This window comes from Mustela erminea, chromosome 3, assembly GCF_009829155.1.
Source record: "Mustela erminea isolate mMusErm1 chromosome 3, mMusErm1.Pri, whole genome shotgun sequence".
In the NCBI taxonomy this organism is placed as follows: Eukaryota; Metazoa; Chordata; class Mammalia; order Carnivora; family Mustelidae; genus Mustela; species Mustela erminea.
This window is the reverse complement of record NC_045616.1, coordinates 74,936,686-74,955,453: the sequence shown is the minus strand read 5'-3', so window position 1 is coordinate 74,955,453 and position 18,768 is coordinate 74,936,686. Positions and strand designations below refer to the sequence as shown.

General features: G+C 40.1%; 1 protein-coding gene across 1 annotated transcript in view; it reads right to left on the bottom strand.

The window, feature by feature from the left end:
- PDE4D (phosphodiesterase 4D) overlaps nucleotides 1-18,768 on the bottom strand; it is a 1,483,850-nt gene that overhangs the window by 1,459,682 nt on the left and 5,400 nt on the right. Inside the window, exon 2 of the mRNA XM_032334877.1 lies at nucleotides 15,942-16,020. The gene's annotated coding sequence lies outside the window, so the exon portion shown is untranslated. The remainder of the gene's footprint in view (nucleotides 1-15,941; nucleotides 16,021-18,768) is intronic.

Genomic DNA, 18,768 nt, shown 5'->3' with positions numbered 1-18,768 from the left:
CACATAAATATTAATGATAAAAGTAAGATTGAATATCTATTAACTTTTTTTTAAGCTCTGGAAGTACCCAAGCAGGGGGGCAACATCCATCAAAACCATCTGCAAACACAATTGTACTGAAACAAGAGGGGAAGCTCCAAGGATATGAAAGACTTGCTTCTTGGTCTCGGTAAGCTTAGAGCCTAGTCAGAGGGACAAGCCACACAGGGAACAAGATGAACATCTCGAAGAAATACAGGCCGCTAGAGTTCACACAGAGGACCAGTTTCCAGCTAGCCAGGTAGAAGTGACCATGTAAGGTTTTCTGAAGGGGAATTGCAAAAGGGAAAATAAAGATGAGAAGTCTGGGGCACGTGGGGAATAAAAGTATTCTGTCTGACCCACCAAGGCCATTTGAGCATTTTCTATAGCTTTTTGCAGCCTCCTAGGGACTCCCCAGTTTTTTGATGTCTTTATCATTTCTGTTCTGAGTATATGATCAAAAGCCGCTTTGGAACTTGAGAAAGCACTAATACGCCTTACTTTATACAATTTTTTGCTGTCTCTTTTGTTTCATGATCTTGCATATTGCTTTTGTGCAACCACAGCCTTCTTCTCTAGTCCTTTCAAGTTTTTCAGGTCTTCTTGGGTATGTATTTTTAGCAGGACATGTGAAAGGTAACACTTTTCAAAAAGCAGCTCTGCGGCATCTGCTGTGTGAGGTATGCGATAACACGGCAACCTTGAGACTTTATTTCTGCCCTAACCCATTGGCTACATTGTCCCTCAGACCATTCAGTCCTCTCTGCAAAAAAGACCAGGTTGCAAAACAGCCTCATCCACACTGAAATAGGGATGCCAACACAAAATGATCTACATATGGTCTGAATCTGTTAAATGGTTCACCAACTTCAGTGAGCCCCAAGCCTGGGACATAATCATTTCTACCATCTCTTTCAATAGGCTACACCTTCTTTTTCAAAGGGATTTGACATTAAAGTTGATACAGTGACTTAAAAATTAAAACTCATCATGAGGAAAAGGGGGGAGGGATCTTTTTTTTTTTTTTAAGATTTTATTTATTTATTTATTTGACAGAGATCACAAGTAGGCAGAGAAGCAGGCAGAGAGAAAGGAGGAAGCAGGTTTCCCACTGAGCAGAGAGCCCGATGTAGGGCTCAATCCCAGGACCCTGGGATCAGGACCTGAGCTCAGGGCAGAGGCTTAACCCACAGAGCCACCCAAGCTCCCCGGGGGGGAGGGATCTTTTAAGTGAGAAGCCAGACTCCTAATACTACAAGTTTCTAACTGCATTCTTAACACAGATAGGATTTGAAACATGGTCTACAAAGAGAGGAGCTCCCCAAAACCAGCCCTCTCCGCAGGCCAAAGCATAAAATGAGTCACCTGTGTGCTTGCAAGAAACATGCATTTTGTGCCAAAACAAAAGATGCAATGTCAAATTCAAATGTCTAAATGAATTCTTCTAAATCTCATATTCACACGACGATGTACTTGACTGATCATCCCTGAAAGCTAACATTTCTTGTGAAGGGGATATTGGATAACTAGAAGGAGAAGGGGGGAGGAAGAGCCACAAGATGGCACAAGGAGGGGAGACAAAGGCAACAGAGAAAATGTATCCGCTCTTCCACATTATTTCCCAAGGACCGTCATGGCAAAGGCCACTCACGGCATTAGCACTGCACAGAACGGAGCTCTCTCCCTCTGCTCTATGGCACACGCAGGAATCCTGTCTCCCCTGCATGCTTGTTTCCAATCTTGTAAGTTTAATGAAGTCCAACTTTTATTCAAGTGACTTTAGGTTTTAAGAAAATAACATGAGGGAAAGCATGAGTCACACAAAGTATCCCTTTCTCTACTCAGTTTTGTCTTTTGCAAGAAGAATGAAGAGCTCTAGGAAGCATACCCAGGAACATTTTCCTCCACAAGGAGACACTGAGCTGAACACCCTAGAATACAGCTGTGGATGTCTGCAGACTGCAGACATTTCCCTGGTTCTTTTCATCCTAGGTTTCATTTATCAGGCAAATTTTCAAGCCTCAATGAGGCACCCCTAGAGCCAACATAAGAGGCAAACCTCAGATCTATGTAGATAAAATACTCATAGTACACTACTTCAGTTACAAATATCTACTTTGAATTCCAATTTACATGTTTAAAAAAATGCTCATCCTGAAATTCATAGCCTTGACTTTTTTTACCGAGTCCCCCAGTTTGGTCCCTAGCTCCTTCCCCAAATTGTCATTTTAATTCAGTCCTGCATTCATGCGTACATAAATCCAGTTCTACCATCTTATCTTATGTGTGTACCTCTTTGCTGGTGAGTGGGCTTGGGCACAGATTACAAGTTGGCCTGTCCTGCTCAGAACCAGCCCAGCACTAACTGGAGAACAAACCCATTTGCCTCTTCTTCATGGAGGCTTTCAAGTACAGCTGCCAGCCTCCTGGTACCAGATGGATGAGGGCATGGCCCTCCTATGCACACAGCGTGAGGCCCAGGCCTCAGGCTCTGCAAGGTCGCTTAACTAGGCCAAGACTGGCCAACAGGCAGTCAGCACTACCAGAGGGCCTAATTCCACGGAGTAGACAAGAAATGACACAGTTCCTGAGCTGAAAGAACAGAATTTGTATCCACACACAGGTGCACACACACTCCTGCACACCTGTGCACACCTATACATACCTGCTCCTGATGGAGGGAGAAAACACTTACGAAATCCCAAAGAGAATAAAGTTTAAAATTAATGAAAAGTACTACCGAGGCTCTGAGGTTTGGAAGAGGCTATTTTGCAAATGCTTCTTCTATATTCCAAAATAAAACACCAGGGTAAAGAAACACAGAGAAAAGGGAGATATCAGGTGAACTTCTGAAAATGAGTAGCTGAAGAGTTCATTTTCCCAAAAGATAAGAGAAAAAGGCTTATGCTCTTAAAGAAAAGTAGACAGAACTTAAATTTTTTTGGAAAATGAAGATGAGTCAGAGAACAAAAAGGGGAAAGAGAGGAGAGGGGCAAGAGTTGGAAAGGGGGTTGAATGCAAAGGTTTAGGCTGAGAAGACATCATGGGAAGAAAAGGGGACTGTTACTGAATAAATGTGAACTGTTTCCATTTCAACTTCTAGCCAAAATAAGTTATGAGATGTTTCGAAATGGGGGATTTAAGAGAAAAGAACAGGACTTCCCTTAGGTAAATAATAGTTCCAGTGGGACAAAATGTTTTTTATCATTTTCTTTCCTCATTTTGAAACATATGTAATTATTCCAAGAATTTGTTGGGGGGAGAACAAACAAGGAAAAGAAATGCTTCTAGCTCCATCACTGAGAGATAACCTCTGTTGATAGATATTCTCAGTCACTTACACCCACACCGTGATTAGGCTACCTATGCTGTCACTTTCTTATCACATGTTGTCTTGTAATAAAGAGTTTTTCATTATATTAAGTTATCTTTTAATACAACTTTTAGACATTTTAGAATCATGAGCTCCTTTGAGAATCAGATGAAATCCATGAAACTTGAGAACAATGTTCAAAAAGAGCAAAATAGGCCTCCTGGAGCTCAAGAACCACCTCAAACTGACTTCTAAACGTCGGACCTAAGTGGGATCTCTGGAACATGAGCTCATTGGTAAGCTGAGACTGTAATAACTGGTTTAATCACATAGTACATACATGGTTTAGCGAAAAAGGACTTAATCTCAGCCATGGCCCTTAGTTTCTTGTTCTTGCTCTACAACTACATATGATGGGTCTCTGGGATCCTTTCCATCTGTGAACCCCTGGAGGCCTGAGAACATCAACCTTCACAGATGAGTTGTAGTTAATCTGCTCTGTAGACGTTCCCTGGTTGGTTTCTGTACCTAGGCTGGATTCCTTGTTGTTCAGGGACAGACAGGACCTTATCTGATTCTATTTTATATCCACTCCAACAATACAAATTAATGTCAACACTCCTGATTACACATTGGTCACTGCCTTCCATGGTAGGTGTGTAACTCTACTGCACCTGACTTGATATAATAACCAGTAAATAACTGCTAAAATAAACCAACCAGAATGACTGAGATTCTATTTAGAATCTTTCAAAATTACATAAAAATAGATATATTTTGTTCGGGTTGGCTATACTTCTACAAAATGTCTAGACACGCATATTCATTGGCCATCTCTTTAACTTAAATAAAATGTTTATACATTATTCCTATTAATTCTGTTCTTTTTAAAAGGTGTATTTATTTATTTATTTATTTATTTATCTGAGAGAGAGTGGGGGAAGGGAGAGAGAAAGAGAATCCCCAAACAGATTCCCTGTTGAACAAAGAGCCCTATGGAGCTCCATCCCAAGACCCTGAGATCATGACCTGAACCGAAATCAAGAGTCAAGACACTCAACAAATTGTGCTACCTGGTGCTCCTTAATTCTGTTCTATTAAGTAACTGAGAACATCAAATAGTAAATACTGAACTTCTATTCCTAAGACAAATATAGGGTTAGGTTCCTGGGAGCCTGTAGTCACATTTTCATCAACCTATCTATACATAACTTGGTTTTATATGTGCTACTGTTTAAGATACCTTATTCAATATATCTTTCATTGATTCATTGTCATTAAACACATGGACAATTGCACTATAACTCAGGCCTCAACAAAATTCATCTAATGAATACCTGTCTTCTATAAGACACATTACAGCCTTCTTCTGCTTAAGAACGCTACACCACACTTCAGCACTTCACTGGGGGCTGTTTCACAAAATTGCCAGCAAAAAGCACAGAAATACTAAAATGCAGCACTAAATATTCCAAGAAAAGGAAAAAGTTTACAGGATAAGAGGTGAAGTAAGAAGGCCGAATACTGCATTATAAGAGACTAAGTAAATGCTTATTGTGTTAGTCAGGATTCTCCAGAGAAACAGAATCAGCTGGACCTAGATATAGAGACACAGAGATGTACACAGAGAGAGCCTGTGGTATAAATGTGAAAACTGGAGTGTTAATGGTGTAAGACTCAGTCAAAGGCGGAAGACTCATGTCTTTGCTCAGCAGTCAGGCAAAGAAAATCAATTCTCCCTTCCTCCATTTTTTTGTCCTATTCAGGTCATCAAAAGACTGGAGTATGCCCAACCACTCTGGGGACTAGGAGTAGAGGGGGTCTTCTTTACTACCAGTTCTATGCTAATCTTACCCACTACCTTCACATCCCCATCCACAAGTAATGTTTAACCAAGTCTCTGGATATCCTGTGACCCAGTAAAGCTGACACACAAAATTAACCATCACACCTGTTAAATCAAAAATACAAAATTTACTCTATGCCCTAGGCTCTCAGATTCACTGAATATAAATCTTCATAAACTCCAAAGAATAAAGTGGTCAATTATTTGTATTTATTTCATAAGGAACCAGTCTACGACCAAATATCACCTGCCAATAAAACACATTAGACCATGAAGGAACTTAGCGGATGATACCACATTACAGAAGCTTTAAAAATTAATAATAAAAATTTATTCTTAAAATGGTAACATAATATAGAAATTACTGATCTCAATTTATAAACAATAAAACTAAGGATCCAGAGCTGAAGTGATTTTTCCAAGGATGCACAACTAGTGATTAACAGAGTTACTGTTTGAAGCCAGGTTTATTTTACTATAAAACTCACATTCGTAACTATATATTGTTTATAGCATATTTCAGGGAAAGAAAAACACATTTCAAACGTAAAAGCTTGGTTCACATTTCAAGCACTATATTAATGCTGAAAGAAGATAATATTTCAGCCAAAATAATTTTCTAGGTGAAGAAATCAGTCACAAGTCAAATACACAATTCCAGGCCTGGCAGGAAGGTACCACATTTAGTTATTTTTCCAACAACTGATATCCAAAACTGAAAATATGCAATGAAACACAGCTAACCAACAACCATGCAAAAATAAAACTCTAACTAAATGACAAGGAAAACTAATATAACGAAGAATCTACTAGACTGACTTTATAAACAAAAAGGATATGAAACAATTTTATGTGTATGTGTTTAGAAAGTGAACGTCTCTGAGATGGTGAAAGCCATTTCAGATCAAGACACCTGCCTGCATACTTTTGCATTATCTTTGCATACTTTCACATAGTTAAGCTAGGTTTACATGTTTTATGCTTCCTCTTTTTGAAAGTTATAGAAACAATTCCTAGAATGTTTCAATAACCCAGGACTATCCTTTAGTTTCTACATTAAACAAAGATCTTATGTTAAGTAATCAAATACTTGATTCCTATGATCATCTGCACTTGATGAGCATGTAAAAATAATTTTCAGCTAAACATCTGTAAACTTTAAATGCTATAAATATAGAACTGTGAATTCCAATGCATTTCTGTTCACCCTTAAGACATATAGATATAGATATAGATATAGATATAGATATAGATATAGATATAGTTTCTACCTGGCCAGATAACACTTAGAAGATCTTGAAGGACAATGGAAACAAAACAACAGAATATCTTCAAAATGCTGCAAGGTAATAATTACCAACTTAGAATTCTATACCCAGTAAACATATCTTTCAGGAACAAAGACAAAACAAAGACACTTTCTGAAAAACAAAAACAAGGACTCCTTAGCAGCAGACATGTACTCGGGAAAACACTAAAGGTACTCTTCAGACATAAAGAAAAAGGTCACACCTCAGCCGCAGCAACATCTTCCTAGGAACATCGCCAAAGGCAAGGGAAGCAAGGGCAAAAATGAACTATTGGGATTTCATCAAGATCAAAAGCTTTTGCACAGCAAAGGAAACAGTTAACAAAATCAAAAGACAACTGACAGAATGGGAGAAGATATTTGCAAACGACATATCAGATAAAGGACTAGTGTCCAAAATCTATAAAGAACTTAGCAAACTCAACACCCAAAGAACAAATAATCCAATCAAGAAATGGGCAGAGGACATGAAGAGACATTTCTGCAAAGAAGACATCCAGATGGCCAACAGACACATGAAAAAGTGCTCCATATCACTCGGCATCAGGGAAATACAAATCAAAACCACAGTGAGATATCACCTCACACCAGTCAGAATGGCTAAAATCAACAAGTCAGGAAATGACAGATGCTGGCGAGGATGCGGAGAAAGGGGAACCCTCCTACACTGTTGGTGGGAATGCAAGCTGGTGCAACCACTCTGGAAAACAGCATGGAGGTTCCTCAAAATGTTGAAAATAGAACTGCCCTATGACCCAGCAACTGCACTACTGGGTATTTACCCTAAAGATACAAACATAGTGATCCAAAGGGGCACGTGCACCCAAATGTTTATAGCAGCAATGTCCACAATAGCCAAACTATGGAAAGAACCTAGATGTCCATCAACAGATGAATGGATCAAGACGATGTGGTATATATACACAATGGAATACTATGCAGCCATCAAAAGAAATGAAATCTTGCCATTTGCGACAACATGGATGGAACTAGAGTGTATCATGCTTAGCGAAATAAGTCAAGCAGAGAAAGACAACTATCATATGATCTCCCTGATATGAGGAAGTGGTGATGCAACATGGGGGCTTAAGTGGGTAGGGGGAGAATCAATGAAACAAGATGGGATTGGGTGGGAGACAAACCATAAGTGACTCTTAATCTCACAAAACAAACTGAGGGTTGCTGGGGGGAGGGGGGTTGGGAGAAGGTGGGTGGGGTTATGGACATTGGGGAGGGTATGTGCTTTGGTGAGTGCTGTGAAGTGTGTAAACCTGGCGATTCACAGACCTGAACCCCCGGGGATAAAAATATATGTTTATAAAAAATTAAAAAATTAAAAAAAAAAAGATAGCACAACTTCATTCATATAAAAAAAAGAAAGAAAAAGGTCACAAATAGAAAACCAAGATACAGAAAAGAATAAACATCCAAAAAAGGAGCTAAATATGTATTTTTAACATCTTAATTTTACTTTTTTCATGTTCCAAGATTCATTGTTTATGCACCACACCCCGTGTTCCATGCAATATATGTCCTCCTTAATACCCACCAACAGGCTCACCCATCCCCCCACCCACCTCCCTTCCAAAATCCTCAGTCTGTTTCTCAGAGTCCACAATCTCTCATCTTTTGTCTCCCCCTCCAATTTGCCACAATTCATGTTTCCTTTCCTTCTCCTAATGTCCTCCATGTTATTCCTTATGCTCCACAAATAAGTGAAACCATATGATAACTGACTTTCTCTGTTCGACTTATTTCACTCAGCATAATCTCCTTCAGAATAGCCAACTTTTGTAAACATGTATTTTTGGAAAGTGCCCAGGAAATGGCCAAGTATTAATTTAATCTTGGGCTTTAATGAATCCATGATACATGTAACAACTTCTGTTAATCTCTTAGAAACACAGAAAAGGATATGTAACTACCAAGGCCATAGATATGGAAAAGTAAATGATAATAATAATTTTTTTTTTAAACCTCAAACCAAAAGAAAGTGAAAAAAAGAGAGAAAGGAGATTTTAAAAAATGGAACAGATAGGGAACAAATAAAAACATGATAGATTTAAATGCAACATATATTTATGATTGTATAAGATTAAATATTTTAATTAAAGGACAAAAATTGCTGGGCTGGATTAAACAAAAAAGATACATGCCTATATGAAGCATTCCTCAAATATAAGGATTTCAAGAGATTGAAGGTGACAGATGGGGAAAAGTCACTATGCAAACATTGTCCCCAAATACAGCTGAGGCCATGATATTCACACCACACAAGGCAGACTTGAAGACAAAAAGTGTAAGCTGAAATAAAGAGGAATATGTCACAATGAAAACGGGCTCAATTTACCAGAAGATAACAATTCTAAAAGTATAAGTTCCTAATAGCACAGACTGAAGATAGTTAACATAAAAATGGACAGAATTAGAAAGAAAAGTAATAAATCCACAAATTATGATAGCACATTTTAACACATCTTTCTTGTAACAGATGTAATACACAGAAAAATAATCAGTAATTACAGAGAAAATGTAAGTAACAAGAATGAAAAACTTTATTTTATTAACACATATAGAACACAGCCCTTATTAACAACAGAATATATATTTTTTACTTTAAGTGAACATCATGGAATTAAGCCAGAAATGACTAAGGTAAGTAGAAAATCCCTACAGGTTTGGAAATTAATGACACATGGATCAAAGAAGAAGTCTCAGTAGAAATTCAGATGTATTTTTAACTAAACAAAAGTTTAAATCTTGCAAAGGAAATTTTGTGTGATACAGCCAAAACTGACCTGTAAGAAGTGTATATAGTCTTAAATGTATATACTGGATGAGAAAAAAGCCTGAAAATCATTTATGTTAGGATCTATCTCTAGAAGTTATATAAGAACAGCAAATTAAAACCAAAGAAAAGAGAAGAAAATGAAAATGTAAGAATAGAACTAGTGGACATCTTTTAAAACTACAACAGAATATCAACAAAGACAACAGATGAACAGATGATTCTTTGAAAAATCTAATAAATCTGATAAACCCTGGTGAGACTGACCAAGAAAGAAATGAGATTAGAAAAGTTACAAAATATCCACTATCTATCCCCAGCTCATGAGGCTAGCATTACCTTGACACAAAAACCTAAAAAAGCTACTTAAAAAAAAAAAAAAAGAAAGAAAGAAAATTCAGATCAGACTCTCTCATGTGATAAATTCCAAAATCTTAAAATATTAATATATATTAATAGGAATGTAATATATCATAGCTACATTCAGTTTATTCCAGGAGCTCAAAGTTGGTTTAACAAGGGCGCCTGGGTGGCTCAGTAGGTTAAGCCTCTGCCTTCGGCTCAGGTCATGATCCCAGGGTCCCTGTGCCTGCTTCTTTGCCTACTTCTGCCTACTTGTGATTTCTTGTCTCTGTCAAATAAATAAATAAATAAATAAATCTTTAAAAAATTTAAAAAAAAAATTTTTTAAGTTGGTTTAAAATTCAAACTAGCAATTCAGTAAATTCAACCAGATTAATACATTGAAAGAGAAACCTCTATCATTTTGATTCAGAAAGAGCATTTGATAAAATTTAACATCTATTTATCTAACAGAGAATATTCACAGTAATTCTCAAACACCATGGTAAACTTCACATTTTATACCGTAATGTTGAAAACTTTCTTTGAGATTCATAAAGGGAAAAGGATATGTGCCATCATCATTTCTATTCAACACTGTATGTAAGGCCCAGGCAAAGTAATAAGACAAAATAAAAGCCAAACAAACAAAGAGCATAGGACTGGGGGGGAAAAAAAGTAAAAATATCAATATTTTTAGATAATGTGATTGTTATTCAAGAGAATCTATAAAGTATTTGAGTTAATCAGAGAGATGACCAAGAGAGAAAAATCAAATGTGTATCTGATACTAGCAACAGAAAATGAATTTGTAAAATTAAATAATTTACAACAGCATCAAAAATGTCAAATACACAGAAATGTATCTAACAGAAGTCATATCAGACCACTATTGTGGGCTCTTTTCCTGTCTTTTTGTCAAACCACACTGGTCTTAATTATTCCAAGTATCAATATCTGAGAAAGTAAATCTTCACTCCTTGTTCCTTTTCTTTAGAGCTCTGTTAGTTATTCTTAGCTAACTTTATTTCTATGTAATTTTTAGAATGTTTGTCTCTGTTAAAAAAAAAAAGTTAAGACTGTTGATATTTGTATTGTGAAACCATTGACTTCATGGAAGAACTGACAACATTATGGTTGGTACGTATATATGTATGATTGTATGTATGATTAGGTGGACCATCTACAAGAACTCAAACAAAAACCACTGGATGGTACTCTAGATCAGGATTTTTTAAACTGCAAGCTACGTGCTTAGCAGGTTACACACACTCTTATTTTCCATCAGATAGGAATTATCAAAGTGCATCACATGTCATAAGATTAAGAATTTTTTTCATGAAACTTTTGCTTAAGTGATATACATATAATATCCACACACAGGTATCTGTATGGGTATACAGAGGGTATGATTTTAAAAATCTGTTCCTTAATCTTGTCTGCAATAAGAATTTTTGAAAAACCATGCTCTGAAAACTATTTTTTAACATAATTCTAAGTGTCATTAACGTTCTAATACCTGGTATTTATCACAGCAAGTATTTTGTAGCTGTATCAATTTTGCTTTAGCTCAAATGTAAATGTTAGATTTGTGAATTAGTCTGTTATAGGGTAGAATTAACTTAGTAAATCGTGAGAACTCTGGGTCTTCAATGAGTGAGTTAGAGAAGAACATGAGAACCACACTGTCATGAAGGTAACCAGAGCTCGGTGTCTGTGAAAGAAAATGTCCAAGAACAAGTGAGTTTTAGCTCAGGGAGGGTACTGGAACGTGTGAGTGGCCATAAAGGACAGCTGTCAGAGGAGACGTTTCCCCAGCTTTCCTCTTGGCTCCTATCTAATGGTCTCTTTTTGAAAACCACCCCTGAGCAATGAATGCCCTTCTTGCTTATAGTCTTTAGTCAGCTTCAGTCTTTAAAGACTTTCCTCCGCAGCTGAACAGTGATCCTGCCACCATGTCTAGCTCCCCATCGTTTCCCTCAAGAACCACCTTGGCAACTGGCTCTCCCAGCTCTCTGGCTCAGGAACACCATCTCACTTATGATGTCTCCCACCAACCTCAGCTAGAGTTTAGACAATAAACATTGGGGTGATAAGAAGAAAGCAGCTTTAACTTCAATTCTTGGCCTTTACTACCCCAAACAGAAGAGACCCTCTAGGTCAAACATCCCCTTATGGCATAGCAACTAATGAACAAGATTAGATTTATAGCAATTATAATGATAATAATAATAAGTAACATTTATTGTATGTCTGTTTTGTGCCAGGTATTGTCTCAATCATTATACATGAATTAACTCATTTAATTTTCACAGTAACACTGAGGAAGATGAGGTTATGCCCATTTTGCAGATGAGGCCAATGACAGAGTTTTAAAGCAACCAGCAGTCTCACAGCTAAAAAGTTGTGTACAATATACAGAGATAAGGACTAAAGGCAGAGTATGAAGTTAACCAAGAAAGAAAAGAATACTGTGTTACCTCCTTGACAAAGTGAGACTCTGATTTTTCAGGGTAACTTTAGTTTGCCTTTAGTTACAACTACAAGACTCTCCATACACTCAAGGTCTATTGGTGCTTGGATTCCAACTTCCTTTACCTGTAAACTCTTGTGTGGAAACATCCAATGCCAATCTCACAGAGGTTTTTCCTTAAGAAAGACTGTTTTTGGTATCTTACAAACTGGAGTCCTCATCATGAAAGGCTTGAAAGTTTCTAGGGACTCCCCAGGGTGTTTATCCAGAAAATAAGAAGTTTCAGCACCCAACGACTAAAAGTCACCTTACTTTTCAAGAGAAGGGAGTTTCCAACTTTATTTCGGAAAACTAAACAAAGAAACTGATGAGCACTGGGTGTTACACACAACTAATGAATCACTGAAACACTACATCAAAAACCAATGATGTGCTATATGCCGGCTATCTGAACATAATTTTTAAAAATCTGTAGAAACAAAAAAAGAAAGAAAGAAAGAAAGATCAACATAAACAAAATAAACCATTTAACCTATGCATCCAAAATCACTAGTAGGAAAGGCATCAAAACCCCAAAGCCTAGCGAAATACCCAAAAACACAGTCAGCATCAATGGGCTGGGATACATATTGATGATTACATAGTGGTTTCTCCACCAAGCTTTTACAGAAGCTAAGAAGAAAAAAAAAAAAGTGTTCAAAAGTAGGAAGAAAGAGACTAGACTATTACTAGCACTCACTAGTGAACCAGAGGTACTTATTAAAAAGAGAGAATTTGCAACATGACATTTAGACATGGTTTATGTGATATGCACTGTCCCATTAGAACCCTGACCTAAATTTAGTAGTTTAAAAAGAGCTAAGTCTTCTTTCCCACCCATTTCCAAATACCAGCTGAGAACTCATTTCTCAGACCCTTTTCATCCACAAGAGAACCCCGAGAAGTTTTTAAAAATTTAAGGAGAAAAGGTCACAATGTTAAAAGGCAGTACACAGTCTCTTCTCTTTCCTAAAATGGCCATGTAGTTACAATCCATGATCATGAAAGAGTTAAAATTCTGCCCCGTTTAAGAACAACCAGTTGACCTTTAAATATGCTGGTTTCATTCCAATCACCTTTCAACAAGCATGAAATCTGGCACAAAGTGTACTAACACACACCAATTATTTTCATAGTGTACATGACTGAGCTCACAGTGTCCTGTTTAGAAAAAAGAATTAATATTCGTTTTCCAAAAGCCAGACTTAAAGGCTGAGTGTCTCTGTCAGTAGGATTGTTTTTTGGAAACTGTCACCAAAAGTGCTGTTGGAAAGCCCTTTCCTTGAAAAAGAAGAGTTTTGGTTTTTTGTTGTGTTTTTTATTTTTAAGAAAATCACTTTTTCGGGGTGCCTGGGTGGCTTAGTAGGTTAAAGCCTCTGCCTTCAGCTCAGGTCATGATCCCAGAGTCCTGGAATCGAGCCCCGCATCAGGCTCTCTGCTCAGCGGGGAGCCTGCTTCCTCCTCTCTCTCTCTGCCTGCCTCTCTGCCTACTTGTAATCTCTGCCTGTCAATAAATAAATAAAATCTTTAAAAAAAAGAAAGAAAGAAAGAAAGAAAGAAAGAAAGAAAGAAAGAAAGAAAGAAAGAAAGATCACTTTTTCATGTGGTTTAAATTCTGCTGTATGGAATGGTTCCCTCTCCCCCACCCCCGACCCCCAGAACATCAAAGTAAAGAGTTAATCACAATGCTCAGTTAAGAACTTGACAGGCCATCTATGTAACAGAAAAACTATCCCACTGGGTGGAAGGGTGAAATGTCCAACTCTACTCTGGGCAAATGCATTAAAATTCAGAGATTCAAAATCAATTGTTGAGTGTCTATGCCTTAAAATGACTCTTTGCTTTTCCAAAGTGATCCCCCTGAAGTTCTTTTAAGGGGCAATATTCCCTTGTGCCTTCAAAAAAGAATTCAGTGTACAAAAATTCTGTCACGGGCTTTTTAAGAAAATACTGGCTGGCTGTTTGGGCACAAAAAGCAGATGTAGGAGCCCTCTGAGAAAGACTGTGCCTGGCAACCAGGGAGCCTCTGGTCAATCATGAGACTATGTTCTTTATCGCCTCCTTTGTGCTCTATCTTCAGATGCCCTTTGGATCTCATCCAACCCCATTCCCCTCAGACAGTTATATGAAATATTCACCCCACCTCAACCATATTCTAGCCTGGGTGTGTGTTTTTTCTTTGTTTAATCCTTTGCCTTAGGACTAAGACTTTGAGCTTCCTTCCCAAATCTCAATACCCTCCTCTCTCAGCACCTCACTCCAGTGAGAGACTTCTGCTGGCCCTGCACATGTTTGCCAGCCTCTCCTTGCCACAACATTTGACTTCCCTCCTTCACTCCTTGTCATCTGTGAGTCCAGAGAGAGAGCGGTGAGGATCTCACAGCAATGTGGGCAGTGGCCCCAGGCCACTGTCCAGATCACCACCATGCACCCACACACTTCTGCTTTCTGCTGCCCAGGGAGGGGCCTGATTCAAGACAGGACACCATCTGGCTTGGGGACTATGTCAGGAAAACATCCTCCAGCCTGAGGCCATGACACAGGAGGTCCCTTGGAGTTTACTATCTATCAGGACAACTTGGTGACATGTGCAGCCCTGAGGACTCTGCAGGGCTCTTCTCCCCATAATGAAAGGGGCCATTTCAGAGCCCTGGATGAGTGGGATCATTCCAGAGATGTGCCAGGCAAAAGGAGCAACCAAGGCTTCTACAAGTCTTACCCATTACCTCTGCCCTATTTCTTATTGTTCGCAAGAAGCAGAGTTCTCTTGCTAGCTGCTGCTGAGTAGCCACAAATTCCAATCCCCTTTTAACACCTCCAGGACTAACCATATGTTAAAGTTTTCATAGAACCATCAAGCCCAACTCAAAACTGATTCCCTACACCCCTTTGCCTTGCCGAAATTTGCAGAGCAAGGAGATAAAAGCATCTTTGTGCTACTACCCTCTGCTCAGCAACTAACAAGAGAAACACAGATCATCTGAACACAGGTGTCAACCACCTCTAGGCCCACGTCTGACTTGTATAGGTTTTCTCCTTGTATGCAGACAGTGACTCCCCTGGTCACATCACCCTGATGTCTGTGACACCACAGAAGTCTCAAAGTCCTATAGGTATGAAGAATTGCATGGAAATATATTTCCTTAACATTTTCTGTGTTATTAATCGGGGTACATGATTCACTGGTGGATGAGAGCTGTTCAGGATTCCCAGCCCAGCCACCACTTCCTCTCCTCTCCGTCAGCATCCTGCTCCCTCCAACCTCAGTCGGGAGAAATAGCACGCCTGAGAGCCCTGAAGACAGAAGACAGAGGGTTCCGTGCCGGTGTTGTTAACTGAGTGATTTTGGCCCATTCGGGACCAGTCCCTTAAACCTCAGTTTCACGTTCTGCAAAATGGGGATTACAGCAGCCACCCCACAAGGCACTATGAACAAAGCAATGAGACAATGAAAGGGCACATGATGTTGAATAATCCACAGAGAAAGAAAGACTAATGAGAGGGGAAGGGAGAAAAAAATCTGAGGTCTGCCTGCCTTGCCCTTTCACGCTACTAAAACATTCACAGAAAAGCTGAGGAAGATAAACCAAAGTATAGTAGCCTTAGGGAGGGTCAGAGGGAGAAGTTGCTGCGTCTAGACGCGGCGCAGAGCTCGCTGGCTGCGCGGATCCGCGAGGCCCGAGCCCAGCACTAACTCTCCGCAGGGGCGCTCAGCTCGCCCAGGTCACTCGGCGTGGTAGAAAGACCACACCCGCGGAAGGACCCACTTGGACTGCGAATCCAGACAAACACCTCATCCCGTGAACTTACGTTATGCCCATGGCGCATCAACGTCAGGAGAAAATTCCAGCTTTGCGTTGGCTGCTTGGTCCCACTTGAATGGGAAGTTCTGCGGGGGCCCGAAATAGAAAAGAGGAAGTCAACGTAACTGATTTGCTTAAATACAAAGTCTTCAATACAAAGCCCTGCCTTCATCATGGATGAGAATTATGGAGCGGAAGAAACCTCCTTTTTATTTTGTGTGTCGTTGTTGTTTTAAGAGGTATTCATTATTTTAGAAAGAGAGCACAAGTGGGGGAGGGCGGAGAGAGAGAAGCAAGCAGACTTCCTGATGACTGTGGCACCTGGAAAGGGGCTCTGTCTTCGAATCCTGAGATCATGACCTCAGCTGAAATCAGGAGTCAGATGCTTAAGTGACTGAGCCACCCAGGCACCCTGGAAACGTCCTCTTTGAAAAGAGATCACATGCTCACTCTTTACAGAAAACATCCTCCTCTAGGGAAGAAAGAAACCATCCATCAGCTTCCTTAGTAAAGGGAGGGAGGCAGAGCTGGGTTGGCAGTGAGGTAACCGCTACCCAGAGTGTTCCATCAGAGCCAACTGTTACTAAAAATAACCAGGTGCCCCACTTTGATGCTCAGGCTCTATTCTCTGGGCTGGTTCCTCTAAACGCACTTTTCTTGAAGGGAACAGTTACTGAAGGGGCTCCCCTCCCGACTTCCTCATTACTGTTCACAGAATCGTATTTTCCAAGGGTCCCGGTTTTGATACTTGCACGTTGGCACTCCAAGCTCCACTCTGCATGTTCGTGCCCCTACAATGAGTTTGGACAGTTTCATGTCATTGCATGAGGTACTAATTAGCTAGTTCCAGCACATTTCGACAATGGGCTGGCCACACCTTGCAATTGCCTGAGCTATCTCTGGTCTGAATCCTCAGTACCCCAGTCTTCCCCCACCCCTGCTCTCTTTTATGAGACTGCCCTGCCCGGTGAATCTTGGCAGCATACACATTGCTCACTTGATGCCCCTGCTCCAACATCTGCCATAGCTCCCTAGTCCCTAGTAAACAAGGCTAACTTCATCCCAAGTGGTCTCACCTTATCCAAGGAGCTCAGGCAGAGTGCTGGAGGAGAGAGTGCCTGAGCTGGTGCCCAGTGGATTGGGGAGGAACCTATCTGTGGCAAGCTTCACTAAGTGGTGGTGTGAATCTGAGCAGACTAGCAACCACTCTGAATAGGTTTCCTCATTTGTGATCTGAGGATAAGATCACCTTCCTAGTTAGGAGGGATTAAACATACAAAGTAGAGTGGGTTTTGTTAAGAAGAGTAATTAATGCTTACAGAGTGCTTACTATCTTACAGGCTCTGTTCTGAAGGCTGGATATGTTATTATTATTATCCTCCCTCTGTAGAAGAGGAAATTGAGTCCAGAGAAAGTGAAGTCACTGAAACCACAAAATGAATCAGGACAGCCAGCCTTTGAATTCAGGCAGTCTGACTTCAGACTCTAAAATGCTCAACTCCTGGCTTTCCCGCTTCTCATTAGGCTACGTCTCCTCCCCTCCAGCTTTCACTGGCTAACACAGCCCACATGTCCCACCCAGTCCTCCCCATCTGTCCAAACTTTGTTCCACATTCCTATCTCCCCTGATGGACGCCTGCTGCACTTTCTTCCAGGCTCACCGGATGTCTTGAAAGAAGTTACTGCAAGTATACCACACCTTTTATCTCACCCCCACTTAAGCATCAGCTTGTAAGTGTTCTCCAGTTCTGTCATCTATTTCCAGAAAGTGCATCAGAAAAATGGACCACACCTCCAAATTCCAGCAGTCCCTAAAGAAACATGTCACCAACACTCGCCTCCATTACCAAGCCCTCCAAACATCCATTCATTTATCCAACAAGCATTTTCCACACGCCGGCCATGTCCGTTTCAGTACATGAATATTACATGGGCCCTGTCCTCTAGGATCTCACAGGCAAATGAGATGAGTATTTGTAAAGACAATCTTAACAAGTTGTGGTAAGTGGGAAATGCCTACTGTGAATGGCTCCTTGCTCCTGCATTTCCCGGATAATACCCACAGGCTACCATACAGTCCCTTCCTCTTCATCTCTGCTGCCACCTTGTGGTTCACTGCTCCCTACCTATTCCTCAATCATTGCAATCCCCTCCCAACTTACCTCCCTGCCCCTCAAAACCAACCTGCCCTCTGCTGCCTAATAACCTGCAGTCTGCACTCTCCTACATGAACCGAGTGCAAGCCCCTGAGCCTGGACAAGCCAGCAATGCCGAGGAACTACCCTGACTTTCCATTCTTGCTCCACTGCCCTCCACACACATGCACTGCCCCTCACATACCACCTAAGGGAGACTTCCTGGAGCACTCCAATACACATTCACCTATTTCCTCCTGCACCCTTTGCCCACCCCACCCTCCCAATCTAGGAGCTTATTTTTATCTCTGAAATGTAGATGCTGCTCCAAATTCAGGACAAATCACCTCACCCAAGAAGCCTTCTCTCATTCTCCCACAAGGTATGATATTTCCCTTCTCTGGGGTGTGATCATCATGCCTTTGTGTGTCCTTTAGGGCACTTGACTTGTAGTATTAGTCACTTCCATGTTTTCCCTTGTGGTCTCTGTATCTCTGCGACAGCGCTTTTGTCCTTACTGTCTTTGTTCAGTGTGGCACCTAGGAGATCGCCTCAAGCGTAACAGGTGCTGAATGAATAATGAATATGCTCTTTATTCTTTGTATGTGATGAAGTGGAAGAAACATCTCATGTGGACCAAGAAGAAACCCAAGGTTTTGTCCTTTTTGTTGGTATCATGTAATCATTTATCCAACAAAT